This window comes from Mytilus californianus, unplaced genomic scaffold, assembly GCF_021869535.1.
Source record: "Mytilus californianus isolate M0D057914Y unplaced genomic scaffold, xbMytCali1.0.p SCAF_9, whole genome shotgun sequence".
Classification (NCBI taxonomy): domain Eukaryota; kingdom Metazoa; phylum Mollusca; class Bivalvia; order Mytilida; family Mytilidae; genus Mytilus; species Mytilus californianus.
The window spans coordinates 52,713,122-52,729,315 of record NW_026262745.1 but is presented as its reverse complement, the minus strand read 5'-3'; the positions used below and the strand labels follow the sequence as shown (position 1 = coordinate 52,729,315).

At 31.9% G+C, this 16,194-nt stretch overlaps 1 long non-coding RNA gene across 1 annotated transcript; it reads left to right on the top strand.

Moving 5' to 3' along the window:
* Nucleotides 1-2,271: 2,271 nt before the first annotated feature.
* Nucleotides 2,272-14,207, top strand: LOC127715373 (uncharacterized). The gene is made up of 3 exons (XR_007988364.1): nt 2,272-2,372; nt 8,612-8,673; nt 14,136-14,207. It is a non-coding gene; the product is annotated as an uncharacterized LOC127715373 (long non-coding RNA).
* The last annotated feature ends 1,987 nt before the right edge of the window (nt 14,208-16,194 follow it).

Here is a 16,194-nt window from a genome sequence, read left to right as displayed (position 1 = left end):
CTGCAATAGTTATCAGTCCACGACAGACTGTGTTTGACTTACTTTGAATACAGAGCATTCCAGTATGCTCGGGTATTCGACTAAGCCTGTAACTAGGAACTAATTAACGTTCGATCAATAATAAATCGTGGCAATGCAGGGCATACAGCTAAGTTTTTTCGTCTTGTTTTAAATCTTCGTCTAATTAAGTAACTTTAAAAGGTCAAAAATATATCAAAAAAAGAAACAGTAATACATGTACACCACTGTTCAATACATGTGAATAGTCATAATATGATTAGGCGAAAACAAATTCGGGTTACAAACTAAACCACGTCCACTTGTTTTTTTTGTCCATCGGATGAGTTAAGCCTTTTTCAACTGATTTGTATAGTTCGTTCTTATGTTGTACTGTTATACCACTGTCCCAGGTTAGGGGGAGGGTTGGGATCCCGCTAACATGTTTAACCCCGCCACATTCTGTATGTATGTGCCTGTCCCAAGTCAGGAACCTGTAATTCAGTGGTTGTCGTTTGTTATGTGTCACATATTTGTTTTTCGTTCATTTTTTGTACATAAATAAGGCCGTTAGTTTTCTCGTTTGAATTATTTTACATTGTCATTTCGGGGCCTTTTATAGCTGACTGTGCGGTATGGGCTTTGCTCAATATTGAAGGCCGTACGGTGAACTATAGTTGTTAATTTCTGTGTCATTTTGGTCTCTTGTGGAGAGTTGTCTCATTGGCAATCATACCACATCTTCTTTTTTTATAAACCTAGGAAACACACCAACCTTAAGAATAAAAACAAAGGAACAACATAAACTCTAAACTGCTACAAAAGCAAACACCAACATACATGGAAACGGCTAATAAACAGTTTTGGTGGTGTTAATTCTTCTCTTGAAGTATGATATAAAACTGTGGATTTTCTTTCCATACTTTGAATATCAACAAAACGGCTACGGCACCCGGTTGTTGGTGGGGTTCGTGTTTCTTAGTCTTTAGTTTTCTATGTTGTGTCTTGTGTACTATTATTTGTCTGTTTGTCTTTTAATTTTTAGCCATGGCGTTGTCAGTTTATTTTCAATGTATGAGTTTGACTGTCCCTCTGGTATCTTTCGCTCCTCGTTTGGAAACAAGAGACGATGAAGTTGAACTGAAAATTTTACATTCGTTTGACAATACTTATAACGAAAAGTTATTTACTGAATCTAGATATACTTCTAGCTATGAGAAAGTAAACGTAGTGAATCGTTTTAGTATAGCTTAATATATTAAACACTTAATAGATTTTAAAAAGATATGCCATCTTGTTTGTCACCCAAACAAAGTTTTGTACATATCTTGAACCGAACTGTTCCTATTTAAAGCTAGTGGTCTTTAAAATACGGAAGGATTTAGTCGAGGATTATGCCAGGCAATTTGTTGAACGCGAGCAAGAAGACAAAGATACTATTTTTGAATTTATGAAGGCGGTTAGGTCTTAAACACAAACTAAAAAAAAATCAATGAATCTATGCATATACATGCTATATCAATGTTGTCCTCGCACATAGTCCAAGACGACTTCGTTTTGGAGTGTAAATCTTGAAGAACTGGATCTTTATTGGCCATGGATACCTACATTTAAATTAAATAAGTTTGCTTACAAACAATTTTATATTGCTGGGTCTTTCATGTGCTTCAGAAAACCACTCTCTAAATTTTTAACATAAATGCTATCAGCATTCAAAGTTGGGATCCGACCTTATTCAAAAAGTATGTTTACAGAAGGTTTGTTTTCGTTCGCCAGCAAATATTCTCTGGTTGACAGAATCAACTAAGATTTGATATTTTCTAAATTTCATTTTTTATACGAGTTCCGCATGTACAGCAGTATCAGATTATCATGCTTATCATGTGATCATTATCGGTTATCGGTTGATTAGTGTTTACATTGCGATGTAGTGAATGGTAGACCGTTCTTTTTCTTTTCGTTGATTTTTGTTAATACGGCGTCAGTTTCCTCCCGATTAATACGTTTTGGATAGCCCTTGAATATATTGATTCTAACACGCGGCTTCGAAATGAAGGTTCATTTCATTAAGATGAATATGCCTTAAAGTTTGACATAGTGTTTATTTGTATTGATAAGTCTAGTATTTTATGATGTTTTGCAAGTAAACATTATTACGCATTTGATCCTGATTTGTACGAACAATAAAAGAACCCGCCCAAACAAAAACAAAAAAAAATACAAAACGTATTAAAAGATGTTTACTATTTATTCAAATACTTTTTAGTATGCGAAGACGGTTTTTTTTCAAAACAAGGAGATAGCTGTCGGTCGTGCAAGGGAAACTTATATGGTAGGAGATGTCTTAATGTATGCATATGCACAGAAAATCAAATGTAAGTATAACAAATGTATTCACTAAAGTGTATTATATTTTATTTTTTCTTTATTTTCTTTATTTTCCATGGATAATGAGTTGGGCACACTGCTGGTGGATGTTTCGTCTCCGAGGGTATCACCAGCCCAGTAGTCAGCACTTCGGTGTTGACATCAATTATATGGTCATTATTTATCAATTTCCTGTTTACAAAATTATGAATTTTTCGAAATACTAAGGATTTTCTTATCCCAGGCATAGATTACCGTAGCTGTATTTGGCAAACCTTTTTTGGAATTATGGGTCCTCAATACTCTTCAAGTTTGTACTTGTTTGGCTTTATATAGATATAGGAAGATGTGGTATGAGTGCCAATGAGACAACTCTCCATCCAAGTATCAATTTATAAAAGTAAACCATTATAGGTCAAGGTATATAACTAATTTAATCTGAGCGTCACTGATGAGTCTTATGTAGACGAAACGCGCGTCTGGCGTCTTAAACTATAAGACTGGTATCTTTGATAATTATTAGAACATGTCAAGGTTTCTTTTTTTATTTAATTTTTTTATTAAAAATTTGAACGGCTGTCGTCTCCAGATCGTTTGGAATATGTATTTTGTATGGGGTTAGGGAGGTGTTTTATTTTTATTTTAATATACGGTTTGAGTTATGTTATGCATGTATACATTAAGTTTTTTATGGAAGAGATTTGGTGAACATACAATATTTTTAACAAAAGCAAAAAAAAAATACGTAAAAAAATAATGGGAAAGATAGCCCTGCTAGAATAAGGGGAGCTTTCAGTAAAGAATTGGAAACATGTATGTGAACAAATTGAATCATAACCTTGTACACTACAGATTTCACTCAGTATATACAAACATGTGCATCTGGAAAAGTTGGAGAGCATGGCTGGACCTAGAGAAAAAAATATAATTTCTTTTTAAGTTGCAGTAAATTAAAAACTCAACTAGATTTTGTTAGTTATTTTTTTTTCGTTCCTGCAGAAGGTGCTAAAATGAACTAAGTTGAGAAAGATGTATATTATAAATATTGTGAGTTGTATTAATTTAAATGGACAATGAATGGACAAAAGACATCTGTCAACAATATGTGATTTAAACGGTGTAACTAATTGGACGTATCAAAATAAACTCACGTGCTTGTTTATTTTACTATCTCCTGCAGACTGGTAAAACATTTTCATTTTCTGAATCATAAACTTCATATACTTTTATACATCTAGGTCTTGTCATACCATACAACTTACCTAGATGCATCAGTTTGTTTCTACTCATAGTATATTTTGTTGACGAAACGCGCGTCTTGTGTATCAAATTATAAGCCTGGTACCTTTGATAACTATTGTGGTGAAAAAGCGGCTATATTTTTCAGTTCCTTTTGATCAACCTTAAACAACCCCTAGTACAAATAGTTTAAAAACATGTGTGTTGGTTGTCGGTGTGTTTGGTTTGTCAATTTCTTTTCAATGAGTAACCTTTGTTCATTTATAACTAATTTGTTTACAAGTGTAGTTCTATATAACATTATGAGTTAAAAAGATAATTTCCTTGAATATTCCATTATCTTTGATTTTGATATTTAATTTATTTATGGGGAAGTGCTTGAGGTTTATGGTCCTTTCTACAGCTATGTGAATTACGAAAATTTCAAAATGCAATAGTAATAAAACAGCAAAGATAATGAATATAGAGGGGTCATTTTGTACATATACCAAGAAGAAACTTCGTGCAAAGCATTCTTAATAATGGTTTCGTTACATTAAACAGAAAAAGAGGATTTTGTGGCAAATACAACCAAGCTTTTTGTAAAAAATTCAGACTGAAATTCACAGCTTTTTTGTGATTACATTTTTAAAATAGATTACTCACTAGTTTTTATACATGTTATATGCTGTGCTAAAGTTTATGGTTTACAAAACCTCCTAAACAATCATTTAATTCCACAAAAACCAAGTGCTGAGTCACTAAAGTCGAACGCACCCTAGAAGGTGTACAAAAAATGTACTCGAATTGGTAAATATTTATTTGTGTTTTAACCAATATATACATTTATAAACTTGTTTAAAGGAAATCATTGCTAGCACTGCATGCAATAATCCTCTATCTATCTAGCACCGAACTGTCAAATATGATAATACAAGGGAAAAGCTGTGGATTTTCTGTAAAATTTCCATATCTTTAGCATTGAATCAACTCAAGGGTACACAATCTTTATGAAGGTGACAAAAACATTAAGATGCTCCTTTCGCTATGCTGTTGAAAAAAGGCAATGTTTTATGAAGATAAAATTGACAAATCGATAAATCTAAAACATGCTTGTGAATAAGCTTATAATTGCCAGTTTATTTATATGGTACAGCTAGCTAGATTTCTTTTATCATTATGAAAGTGTTTTGTATTGACAGATCATGTGAAGCTACGAACGGGGTTATATTACTTTTTGTTTCCCGTATTTGTGCTCGTAATTGTGCAATGCTATAGCATTGCTCTTGCTCGATTCACACCGTCTTTTAATAATAAAAACGGATATATTCCTTGTGAAAGATATGTTTTTAATTCTTTTAACCTTATTTTCCTGAGGTCCGCGTCAATACAATGTTCATATATGCTAGCTACACAGAACGGACTATTCCTGTATTTGCGTGATAGTTGACAGGAATCAATATTTAGAAGTTGGCAGGTGTCCGCTTATTTTGTTGTTATATTCAAAATTGGACTTATTGATTCTTGAATAACATCGTAAATTGAATGGACGTGGTAAAATTAGTCTTAAATACCGTGGAAGCTTTTCAAAGCGTTTAACGGATTTACTCCCAAAACGAAAAGCAGTCGCCAAGAACCCTTTTCCATTTAAGTCCAAAAACATCAATTAACCATTTCATATAATACAGTTTATAAAATAAGCCACTACTGTAATCGCATAAACTTGTTCTTCTTAGTATTCACCGCTGTCCTGTTTTTGAAATTGGTCAAAAAATAAAATGTATTATCTTCAATGTTAATTTTCAACACTCTAATTGTAAATTCTGTTTTTAATCTTTTATCGACAATTCAACGATTCTGCCGCCATAAGTTCAAATGATATTGTTCTCAGTTCGTTTGGAATATTAGAATATAAGCGTGTAGCATGCAGTATTGTTCTAGCGGCCTATTACGAGATATATATATATATATATGGCAGTCAGCAGGGTTGTTCGACCTGTTAGTCAAATGCGTTTTGTTAAAATATACTTTTCCACTCTTTTGGTCTTTCGGAAAATGTTGTTTGTGCTGTATTTAGACCCCTCTAACAAGAAATTTGTTTTGCATGCACACGTATAAAATTGCAGTTTTTATCCAACGCAATCATAGGTTTGAACGTTGTTTTCAATTTAGACCTGGTTGTATATATATATATATATATGGGGTGGGTTAATTTTCATATATTGTATTAGGCCACTAGAACTTTCTGTAACTAATAATATCTGGTATGTGTCGCATAAAATTCATATCACCCCAAAAATGTTCCAATTGTTGTAGCTACAGTCAATTCCTTCACCTTTTCCCCAAATGTGACTAATTACAATCGGATTTGTACTCACATGAGCAATTCGACGGGTGTCATGTGTTGAGAAGGATTTGCTTACCCACCTTGAGTGATCAAGTTTGTGATGGGGTTCGGGTTCCTGTGTTGATCAGTCCTTAGCTTTTTATTTTATTTCTACTGTTGTGTGTCTGTTTGTCTGTTTGTCTGTTGGTCTTTTTCTTTTTTTTTTACCTATGGCGTTGTCAGTTTATTTCCGACCTATGAGTCTGAATGTCCCTTTAGTAATCTTTGCCTCTCTTTAACGTTACATGGTATAAATTAATGAAGGGACACATGTGTTTAAGGGTTAATTACATAATCTATGTGTTACAATAGACTATAAAAACTTGTATTTGCTGATGATACACTTAGACAGAACTTTTTTGGATTAAGCAAGGACTGGTTGATCCACAGTCAAAATAATATTGATATGACTTAAACAGACAGAGGAATCCGATGTTCAACAGTTGTCGTTTGTTGATGTGGTTCATAAGTGTTTCTCGTTTCTCGTTTTTTGTATAGATTAGACCGTTGGTTTTCCCGTTTTGATAGTTTAACACTAGTAATTTTTGGAATCCTTTATAGCTTACTTATAGCCTAGGTGTGAGCCTAGGATCCGTGTTGAAGACCATACTTTGACCTGTAAAGATTTACTTCTATAAATTGTGACTTGAATGGAGAGTTGTCTCATTGGCGCTCTGAAATACACATCAGACGATATATAATAACTGTCATGTTTCTGACTTGGTACAGTAATTTTCTTATGTGGAAAATGGTGGATTAAACCTGGCTTTATAGCTAGCTAAACCTCTCACTTGTATGACAGTATTATCAATTTTATAATATTAACAACAATGTGTGAATAAAACAAACAGACACAATAGGTAAAAAAAAATAGGTATAGCAGACAACATTGTGTTATAATGTTAATCACTATGAAAACAAACAAATATGTAACAAAGAAACACCAAAAGGCACATAAACAAAGCACATAAGCAAAAATGAAAGACAAGAATACAAAAATTTACCATAACACAATGACGTGATGTACAAGAACAAAGCTACATGTACGTCATATGTAAGAAAAAAACACAAAAAGGAACATATAGACAAATCACCTTTAATAGCAAAAATGAAAGACAAGAATAATTTTTTTTTATCATGACACAATAACACTATGACGATATGTAAAAGTACAGAGCCACGTCATATGTAACAAAGAAACACACAAATGGGCATACAGACAAAGCACATTAGCAATAATGAAAGAAAAGAATACACAAATTTACCATAACAAATAACACAATGACGGGATACTTAAATACAGAGCCTCGTCAAATGAATATCACCAAATGACTAAATAGAATAAGACTAAACAGTTAAAGTAATATTCAAAAAGACAAACAATTAAAATACTATAACACGTGATTAAGATTATAAACAACGTCAGTACACATAATGTATACTTTAAGACCATCATGTATTATTTGTGAAGTTGATACGAAATATCTATCAACAAGGTATTGGTATCTTCCGACAGACTTGCAAATTATCCGATTTTAATTGGCTAACAGTTCAAAGGATGAAGTGTTAAAGGAAAATATCAAACGACCTGCCCTAGATTGTCGAACAAAAACTGAAGCTGATTTAAATCACATTCAAGTAACCATTTAGGGTTAATTTGTATTCGTACAAATAACTACTCGATAATATCGAATGTCACTTCTCGAATATTATTGTACTTTTACAATTTTAACCTTTTATTTTGATAGATTGCGTTCTTTGATATACATGTTAATCGGACTATCTCGAATAGACTTTATTTACCATTTGAATGCAAAAAACAGGGCCATGGTGTCAAGGACACCCATAATATCAGGAAATTTGTGTTTATAGGTACTATTTTCTTAATTTTGACTGACCAGTTTTTTATATGGTCAGTGATCAAGAATTGCAATTAATTAGAAATCAAACTCAAGTAAATTAACTTCAATACTGGCTCAAATTTTATCTCGAACTCTACTTGAAATGTGATTCGAACCACTAGTTGAACTTGCTACTGAACTTCCTTTTAAGTCTAAGTCAAACTTGAGCATGACCCGAACTCCAAATGTTACTCTAGCTTGATTGGAATCCAAAGTCTTAAAGTAATCGATGTTTTCCTACTTGGACTTTATTGTTTTTTTTAATTTTGACAGTTTTACTTTTTTGTTACCGCAGCGGATTGGGTACACATAAAAACTCTCGAAATATCGTTTCTTATTTGCAATGATACATGACAATATGTTATTTACAGGAATTGTATAATTACACAAAATGTATGTTTATTGTGCATGTATCAAGCATTACAAAGTAAACACATGTGTAAAACAAATATTAACGAATTGCTGTATTGTATTCTCTACTGTAACATGTGTAAAGCATATGAGTGATGTGTGTGCTTCACTCTTTAGAACGTAACATAGTGTACAGGAAATGCTCATACACTTAAAATTTTTAAATCATGAGAAGAAAGTTATAATTTTTCAATATATTTTGTAATTAAGAAAAAAAGAAAGAAGGGGAAACACTAGATTTTTTATATTTTTTTTTAATTTGTTTTAATATGCATTTAATAAAAAAAAATATATCAAGTTAAACAATGTATGTATGTTTATTTTTAAATAGATGTGACCATATTAATGGATGCTTAAGTTTGCCATCTTCAAGTGTCAACACGATTGTTGAAGGTTTGTTAATATATCAAAGTCTTTCTTCTAATCAAATTAATGTCATTATTAATATTACTTTGATTATAAATTTCTGGCTGTAACTCAGACTTATCAAGAGAAAGAGTTAAAATGGAATGCTAAGCGATTCTTTGTCTTCTCTTATCATGTTAACATAATATTATTTTACCATCGTGCAAATCGTACAACGAGACACCAAAAATAAATCAAAAGCAAAAAACATAAACATCTGAAAGCCATCGTTTGCGATTTCAATATTTTACCTTTCCTTCTCGTTAGCAATCTCTTACATACGCAATTTTAACCTTATATAGTTTGTTTCTGTTAAATCGGATTTAGTTTTGATAATATCAAAGTTTTTATTTACCTACAACATTGTACGAGTGTGGGTAATTGTGACTTGGATGGAGAGTTGTCTCATTGGCACTCATACCACATCTCCTTATATCTATTGAAAAAAAATGTATGAAGGTTGCCTTTATACTTCATAAATAATCTGTACTGATTTGATCAGTCCTGACACCCTTCGGTTTGTTATGCCATTTTCCGTATAATATGCCTGTCCCATGTTCGGAGCCTGTAATTCAGTGGTTTGTGGTTGTAAATGTTTACCGTATTTGTTTGAATCGTTCTACATTTTATAATTTAAGGCCTTTTACAGTTAACTTTACGGTATAGGTTTTGCTAATTGTTGAAGGCCGTACTGTGAACTAAAGTTGGTAACGTCTATGTCATTTTGTCTCTGGTGGAGAGGTGTTTGATAGTTACAATCATAACACACATAGATCTTCTTATGTTATATCATCTATAATTTGTTCATATTAAAATTTGCTGTTTTATTATTCGTTATCAAGTCTGAAAATTGAAATCATTGGTTAGAAACACCTTCCAGTTTATTGAAAATTACCCTTAGCGTGAAATCATAGTTTTCGTCATACTGATTTAAAAAATATATGGTTTCTATATCATTTTTCCTACAGAGATAATTGGCTTCTTTCGGTCAAAAAAAATGTTACTTCGGGTCTCAAATGACAGTATTGTTCACACTGATTCTAAATATACATGGTTTCTTTGGACCTTTTTTTAAACAAAGGGAGATAATTTGCTCATTTTGGTTTACACACGGTCACTTCTGGTTTCCATTAATAAGTTTAAGCATCTCGATTGAAAAATATATGGTCTAAAGGTATATTACACGAAAGAAGTGAAAAAGGATACTTCTGGTTGACATGTTTTAAGGTCATATGCCTTCAAATACAATGCAAAACACACTTGGGCTTTGCAAAGCCCTGATGATAGATGTTTGTCTGTGCGGTCATTTTCTAAAACTTCCAGTCAGTGTAATTAATTCTCATTTAATATACATTTAAGAAAATGTATTTAAATTCAGGAAAGTTGACATCATTCTTTTAAACTGAGTTATTAAGACGGAATAAAAATAGTAATTACGATAGGAAACATACTCGAATGTTATCTTTGGTATATCAGTTTGTTTATTGACAGTTCAATCGAGGATATTCCTATTTTAAAGATCAGTATGTACCTATCATTTATAATACATATACCGAACTAATTGTAACTAAATAGTCTTAACATGCAGGATCTTCATAACAATGACTTATCTATCAAGTCTAAACCTCATGAATATTCCTGTGCTAGTTCCCTAATTATATGTAAACCGACAAGCCACATTATTATGGATGACCTAAAATAGAAATTCAAAATGTGTTATCCGAAGGCCGAAAGTATCCACTACAAACCAGTAAAAGTCTGAAATGGCCTATATCTGTACTCGACTGTACTGATTTTTACTCGACTAGTCTGAATTGGTCTAAAATTTACTTGATAATACTTGACTGTAGTCTGAACCATACTTAATACTAGTAGTCTAAACTTGTACTTGACCAGTACTAAAAAATTTAAATGCGTCTGAACCATGATCGACCTAGTCTAAACCATACTCGACCTAATCTGAACAATACTCGACCTAGTCTGAACCATACTTGACCTAGTCTTAACTAACCTAGACCTATTTTTTGTATCTATCTATTGTATTTGATCAATATAGGAAATGATTTTAACAGCTTTTCTTCCTGTTTAGAAATTTCAACAATGAATTGAAATTAAAAATGTATTCAATATAGCATTTAAACCAAATTTTCAAGGTAAACATAGATATAATTGCAACACAAAATTCATCAACATTTACATGACTTACATATATATATCACATTTGAATTAAAATTAAATCAAGCTGATCAAATTATCTCAAAACTGAATTGCAACTAATATTTTCAAAGTTATTAATTTTTTTTAATATTTCAGACATGTTTTATGGTCACTGGACAATTTTCATCATTTAAACTTAAAACCTAGATTTATGATATCAGTTGAATTTAGTTAATGATGAAGTGAACTTTTTTTTAATAAAATATATATAAAATAGTATATAAAGCAAATTTAAAACATGACACCTTTGTTTTATCAAAACCAAGAAACTTATATAATAGTGATAATGGAACTTCCATAGCAATCCTTGATAACCTTTTAAAAAAGGAAATGTGATCCAAAATTGCAGTATAAATTTATTTATTTCAATCAAATTTAAATAATTTTTGTCAAAACTAAAGACATGGCATACAAGCACTTTAATCAGGTTAAATTACCTCAGTACAAGTGTGTTTTACAGGTAAAAAGAAAGCACTATTTTTCTTAAACTCGTGTATTACCTATCTTGTGAATTCAAAAGGCCTTGCGATTTAAGTTTAACAGGATGTTGCAATTTTGGATGAATGTTATTTTGAATTTAATACTCTTTGACCAGGTGTGAACTGTTTAATGAGTTTGCCCCAAGCAGGAGGTATTAATTTATACTTCACCACTAAACAGAAGAACAATTTTAACAATTTCTTTAAATTCTTATTCTTCTTTCAATTTGATATGTATTATATATACTTTATCCCAAATTATAATTATAGATATTTTTCTAATAAAAGGTTATACAATTTAAGTGATTTTGTTGGCTGTTGTTGCCTCATTAAAATATAATTATATAATCATTGTATGTAACCATGAAACCTACGTTGTTTTTATTAAGGAATATAGGAAAATTAAGATTAAAAAAAAACATGCCAAACAAGAAGCAACTTAATATAGTATAGGTGTGGTTTTTAGGTAAAAGAAAATCTTTTTTTTTTTTTAACAAAACTCTAAAATTTTAGGCGTTTATATAATTTATTTATTGTGTACATGTATCGTTACTCGTAACGATCCAGCGCCCTCGTGGGAAAAATCGTTGACTATTATTCAGACGTTTTATATATATATATATATATATATATATATATATATATATATAAGACCAAAAAAGTGAAAAAGTATATTTTAACAAAACGCATTTGACTAACAGGTCGAACAACAAATGTTCTTAAACCCTGCTGACTGCCATTGGCGATTGCCAAAAAAACGGATCACCGATGCAATAAATGGATCTTAATTATAAATTTCATACTAAACAGAAAACAATAAACTTGCGGAAAAGATGATATACCGCAAACAAAAGGTGCAAAGGTTTTGCCGAAATCCGGATATGGTGTACAAAAACCTTTGCACCTTTTGTTTGCGGTATATCATCTTTTCCGCAAGTTTATTGTTTTCTGTTTAGTATGAAATTTATAATTAAGATCCATTTATTGCATCGGTGATCCGTTTTTTTGGCAATCGCCAATGGCAGTCAGCAGGGTTTAAGAACATTTGTTGTTCGACCTGTTAGTCAAATGCGTTTTGTTAAAATATACTTTTTCACTTTTTTGGTCTTTTGGAAAATGTTGTTTGTGCTGTATTTAGACCCCTCTAACAAGAAATTTGTTTTGCATGCACACGTATAAAAATTGCGGTTTTTATCCAACGCAATCATAGGTTTGAACGTCGTTTTCAATTTAGACTTGTTTATATTTTTTCGTCTGGGCTTGAATTATATTTGCCTTCGGGTTTATATGATCCGTTCATCCTATTTCGACTCTTTCAAAATTCAAGAGTCTATCCTAAATTGAGGTAAATTATATGGCCTTCCAAATACCGTTTCGATTCCTAACATCACTGAAGAGACATTAATTGTCGAAATCCGGATATGGTGTACAAAAACCTTTGCATCTTTTGTTTGCGGTATATCATCTTTTCCGCAAGTTTATTGTTTTCTGTTTAGTATGAAATTTATAATTAAGATCCATTTATTGCATCGGTGATCCATTTTTTTGGCAATCGCCAATGGCAGTCAGCAGGGTTTAAGAACATTTGTTGTTCGACCTGTTAGTCAAATGCGTTTTGTTAAAATATACTTTTTCACTTTTTTGGTCTTTTGGAAAATGTTGTTTGTGCTGTATTTAGACCCCTCTAACAAGAAATTTGTTTTGCATGCACACGTATAAAAATTGCGGTTTTTATCCAACGCAATCATAGGTTTGAACGTCGTTTTCAATTTAGACTTGTATATATATACAAGTCTAAATTGAAAACATATATATATATATATATATATATATATTTTATTGTGACTGTTTAATGTCAGTTAAACAGAAAATTATTTTAACATTTAAAATTACAAAAAAAAGTAGAGGTTATTTGGTCAAGTATGGTTCAGACTGGTCGAGTATGATTAAGACTGAAAAATACAGGTCGAGAACGGGTTTAGACTGTTTCAGACTGGTCGAGTAATAGTTCAGACTTTTTGCAATGGCAAAGATAAGGGTCAAGTACAAATCAGTACAGTCGAGTATGGTTAAGACTGGGGTCGAGTAATGTCGAGTAAAATTCAGACCAATTCAGACTGGTCGAGTAAAAATCAGTACAGTAGAGTACAGATATAGGCCATTTCAGACTTTTACTGATTTATAGGGATCGTGAGCCCAAATCAATCAATTGAAAACACAACTTCAAAATATTGGTGAATTTAGTCAAAGATTAGACCAGGCAATGAATTGAACGATAAAGAAGAAATAGATACGTTATCTTAAACTTTATGTCAAAGAGTCTCTCAAAGCATTTTTTAAGTATTTAGTGTCGAGTTGATATCAAATTGCATACTCGGTATTGATAAAAAATATTCCTTAATTCACTCCTTAAAGAAACCAATTATATTTGATTAAAAATATTATCCCGATATAATAATTACGTAATCTATACTCTGTTGAAACATAATATGATTACAAATGGTTAATTTCAAACAAAAATTAAATGTTTTAAACGGATTGATATATTACAAGAGTCTTACATGGCATTTTGTTTATCGGTCAAGATGTTTTCCATGACCCTCTTATTTCCAGATCTCGGGTTTAAACCCTCAGTATATTTGACTCGCATGATTCGGATGTCTTGTCCCATAAATACATTTCCTTTTGCAACACATCAAACAATGGGACAACACATATAGTATTCTTAGGTTGCTATTTTGTTTACTTTGATAGGCAGCACAGGTCTGTATCCATGGATATCATCTTCAGGTACAGCGTTGCAGGAAATAGAATACAATGAACCTAAGCATGGTAATTTTAAATCCTCGAAAATACATAAATATGTTGCAATAAAATATTTCGCTTGCCAATTATTTCAAGACTGAAAAGATAGCAATCATAATTTCAAACTCATATTGTAAACGTCGATACTATGTACATGTCAACTGAACACACAAGATTGATCCGTTCATATGGTTAAACGACATAAAAGTAAACAATGGCATTTTTTGCACAGAAATCCTAATATTGAACAGCACAATCCGTACAGAAGTACTACCGAAGGTTTTCGTATGGAAGCATACAGTTGTTCATGTCTTTTTTTAAACAAAATATCAAAGAAATTTTAGAATTTTGATAACGCATTTCATGCTAGAAGTAAAGGCCAACTTTTTCAGTCTTAATTATGGTAGCTAATTAGGAGGCAGGAAACACATCTAACATTGAACTACAAATGTATATATATAATATTTATGCATGTGTATTTGCAGCTAAGCAAGTAGAAAAGTTGAAAATCTAGCCACACTATCTGGCCATTTACATAAAAAAATCTTATAATTCTAACAAATAATATTACATACTTTTGAATACAAACATGCTCGTAGATTGACCTTGTAAATACTACATACACCATATCAACAAAGTTAAACGTAATGTCTCTATTACACAACACTGAACAAGAATCGTTACAGCTAAAACATTGGCAAATTACTAATGGATATTTCTGTGATATTCTGGTGATGATCGAGTTTTGTCATCGGTTCAAACAACAACAATCAATGTCATCCAAAAGTCATTCAACCAAGATGTAAAAAGGACATGACTGTTTACTGTATGTCCATCGAATTTCTGCTCAGTAGCTGTGTAATATACTTCTTCAAGATCATTGCACGCTATTTATTTATTTCTGTTGCTGTTTTGTAGGGTCAGGTGGTCCATTTGATCCAGCCATAACGATATATTCTGTATGCACAGCGTGTTTTTTGGTTGTCATCGCGATATCTTTCATTTCTTTCAAACTTCTACAAAGGAGTAGGACTAAACAAATAAATGACTGTAACAGACAGCAAAACGAGTTGCAGAATGAACCAAATCTAATCTTGAATATACAGGAAAACATGGCGAGTCTTGAAAGTATTTACCATGAAATTGACTAAGTTATATTCTACTTTAATTTATTTAAACGAAACTAACATTTGAAATTGATTTAGCTGAGAAGAAAATTTTGAGATTGAATAGTAAAGTATAAAGAATGCGGACTATTATATTTCTTACCATCCAATCGTTAACGATGTATAAAAGCGCAATTATTAAGGTTCACGGGTAGTAACCTCGTCATATCGAGAAGCGTTTAATAAAACATGCTACATAGAGGAACAAGTGACCAGTATGCTGGAGTTTCTTATTGACAAAATATTTGTTGAATTTGGAGGTAGACTTTGTCACCAAATTGTCGGTTTTTCTATGGGAGCGAACTGTGCGGCAGCGACATCTTCTTATCTTCATATTAGTCGGAGTTCCTTCAGACATTTGTCAAAAACAAGAAGATCAAAGAAGCCAGATCATTTAATTTCACATTCATATATATTGTTCTTTCCATTAACAATCCAGACTTTTCTGATTGAATTCCATTAATATATCCCCCAGAACTAGAAATTAAAGGAAAAACAGACACGGCTTCCTCTGCCTCATTTTTAGACTTATACCTCGAATTTGACATGAGCGGTCATCTTAGTACCAGAATCTATGACAAACGAGACGATCTTAATTTTAAAATTATCAGTTTCTCCAACCTTAGTAGCAATATACCAACTTCTCCTGCATATGGGATATATATTTCCCAACTCATTCGATATTCAAGAGCTTACAGATGCTACTCAGACTTTGTAAACCGTCACCAGTGTCTGAACAGAAAGTTGATGAACCAGTGGTATGTCAAAGAACGTCTCGTCCTGTTCCCAAAAAATGTCATCGGAAGACCTTGTGGGTAAATATTCCTTTTCAACTTCACAAA